This window comes from Theobroma cacao, chromosome 1, assembly GCF_053813885.1.
Source record: "Theobroma cacao isolate CCN51 chromosome 1, ASM5381388v1, whole genome shotgun sequence".
Lineage (NCBI taxonomy): Eukaryota > Viridiplantae > Streptophyta > Magnoliopsida > Malvales > Malvaceae > Theobroma > Theobroma cacao.
In genome coordinates, this window is record NC_142639.1 from 37,667,633 (window position 1) to 37,671,171 (window position 3,539).

Genomic DNA, 3,539 nt, shown 5'->3' on the forward strand with positions numbered 1-3,539 from the left:
TACTTAAAGAGAGAATTTGAGATGAAAGACCTTGAAAAAAATAAAGTTTTGTTTAAGTCTTTAGACTGAACACTTGACAAATGAAATTTTTGTCCATTAATCTAATTTTATAGCGAAAGTGCTAAAATGATTTTATATGGAGAGAGCATATCCATTGAGTTCACCAATAGTTGTAAGGTTATGAGATGTGAAAAAAAACTTTTTTCAATCTCGTGAGGTTAATGAAGAACTTCTTGGTCTTGAAGTACCGTGTCTTATTGCAATTGGAGTACTAATGTATCTTGCTAGCAATACATGACTTAATATCTCAATAGCTATAAATTTTTTAGCAAGATATAGTTCTTCTCTAACTCGAAGATATTAGAATTGAATTAAACGTATACTTCGATATCTCCGAGGAACAATGGATGTGGGCTTATATTATTCGAATGCATCAAAATAAAATTTAATTAGTTATGCAGATACAGGATATTTATCAGATCCACATAAAGTTTGATCCTAGATAGGTTACTTATTCACATATGGAGTTACGGCTATTTCATGGTGTTCTATAAAGCAAACTATAGTTGCTATTTCTTTTAACCATACAGAAATTTTAGCAACTCGTGAGCAAATAGTGAATGTGTTTGATTAAGATCTGTAACTCAACATATTCAAAAAACGTGTGGTTTGCCAACCAAGAAAAAAATTCTAACAACGTTATATGAGGATAATACTGCTTGCATAGCACAGTGAAAGAAAGGATACATTCAAGGCGATCGAACAAACATATTTCGCCAAAATTCTTCTTCATTCATGACCTTCAAGAAAATGATGAAATTAGTGTTCAACAAATTCAGTCAAGTGACAATCTAGCAGATTTATTCACCAAAGCCCTTCTTACTGTAACATTTGAAAAGTTGGAATGCATCATTTTAAAGATCTCTATAATGCAGTCATCAGGGGGAGTAAAATACGCATTGTACTCCTTTCCTTCATCAAGGTTTTTCCCACTGGATTTTTCTTGATAAGGTTTTTGATGAGGCAATATTTCAAAAGCGTATTCTTGACAGGAATTATGTATTCTTTTTCCTTCACTTGAATTTTTTATCCATGAGGTTTTTTTCCTAGTAAGGTTTTAACAAGGCATATTCTTAATACAATGGACATTCAAGGGGAAGTGTTATGAATAAATATGTAAATGTCCGTTATATTATGACTCAAGAAGTGTAGATCAAGTCAAATAACCTAAAAGGCAAAATACAAGAAATGTAATATGATTTGAACTCTTAGACAAAATTAGATTAGGACTATGATTCAAAGGGTTGTTAGCCTATAAATAGACCCCTTCACTTCATTTGTAAATATATACTTCAATAAGATCTCTTTTCTCTCCCTAAACACTTTCTTTCTTCTCTTTAATTATTCTTTCAAGTTATCTTTATTTATTCTTTTAAGATTTATTTCATAACAGTACTTAAATTGTTCTTTTTATTTTTTTTGGCCGAAGTCCTTAAATTAAAAAGTGACCCTTCCTTGAGAGGCCCCACCACTGGTCCTGCTCCTGTAGATGCGTTACTTTCTTCAATTTTTGGATAGCCATGCGTATCTATATTTAATTACATTTAGACAAAGCAATTAAAAACATTAGTCTATTGTCCATGCGATGCATTTGAGATGATAAATTTTTTTTCTCATTTGAGTTGAGAATATTTTATGAAATAGATATACAATAATAATTATATTATCATATTTAATAATGAATGTATATTGACATATATAAATATTAATTTACAAAATATATAACTGTTTTTATTGTATCCACTATTTTTTGTATTTTTATTCTTAATTTTTATATACTATCATCTCTTAAATAGGTTTTAAATGTCATATATTTTATTTTTATTTTTTATTATAATCTTATATATTTTATTTTTATTTCTTAATATAATTTTTTATATATTTTATTTTAATTTATTTTTCTTTTAAAAGATAATATAAATTTTATTGACATTCATCATAATTACTAAGAATAATAAAAAAATCATCAAAATCTATATAAAAAATAAATTATAACATTATAAAATGTTTTTAACAAAGTAACACAATTAAAAAGTAAAATTGTCTTTAACAACATTGTAGAGTGTAATGCAATTTGATTGCATTGGTTTTAAACTACAATCACATTACATCCATTGGCTCTAATGTGATGCATTACAATTTTACATTCCAATAGTTTGTTGCAAAACAAATATTGTAATATAATTTAATTAGGCACATTGTAAGAAATATGTTCCCACTTCCCTCACATCAAACACTACCTAAAAGTATACATATACCTTAGCAAGATTATGTATGAGTCCATTATTTCTTTCTTTTTCTTTTTCTCCATCTTGCCATGTTTGCAAATGGATACTAAAGTTATGTAAATCGATATATTTAAGTTCCCTTAGATTGTTATTTTATTAATTAGTATTTTTTATTTTAGAAAGTGAAAAATGGAGACTACATTTAAATATAAGAAAACTTAGTTTTTAAAATTTAAGATTTAGAAAAATTAAAATTGAACTTTTATGAATAACATCTGCATATTTTAATTCGATAAAGAAAATTATATTAAATAGTTTGATTCTGTAATTGACATGTATATATTTTTTCTTAAGTAAATAGTTGGATTCAAAATTTTTTAGCTTTTAATGTAAAGAAAAGATAATAACATTTCAATTGTTATTTTAATATTTATTAAATATGACTTGATATTTAATAATAACTATTGAAAAAAAAAAGTAATAACCATATGGAAGGAAGGAAGCGTTTTAGGGTTTTCCTTTTTCGGGCAATATTGCCAAGTGTTAAGTAAGGAAGCCCTTTGAGGTTTCCTATTGAAAACCAAAGAAAAAAAAAGTAATAATCATACAGAAGGAAGGAAGCCTTTTGGGACTTTCCTCCTTAAGAATATTAAGCAATATTGCCAAGTGTTAAGTCAAGAAGCCCTTTGAGGTTTCTTATTGAAAAATCAAAGAAAAAAAAAAGTAATAATCATATAGAAGGAAGGAAGCCTTTTGGGCTTTCCTCTTTAGGCAATATTGTCTAAGGTGGCATTTGATACTTTACCATGCAATGTGATTACAGGTAATGTGATTATAAGTAATGTGATTACAAGTAATGTGATTACAAACAATGTGATTGTAGGAAAAATAACATTACAGTGTTTGGTATATAAGCAAAATAATGATTAAAATGCAGGGAAAATAACATTGCAGCGTTTGGTTTATAAGTACTTTGCTTAGAATGTAATGTTAATTTTCAAAATTACCCCTATTTATTAAAATGCAAGTTTAATATACTTGTAATTTTTATTGTTAATTTTTATATAATATTTTCTCTTAAATATATTTTTAATGTCATATATTTTATTTTTATTTCTTATTATAATCTTATATATTTTATTTTTATTTCTTTAATATAATTTTTATATTATATATTATATTATATTTTAATATTTTTTATTTTAATTATTATTAATATAAGCCCTACAAGCCAATCTGTAATTGTATGGG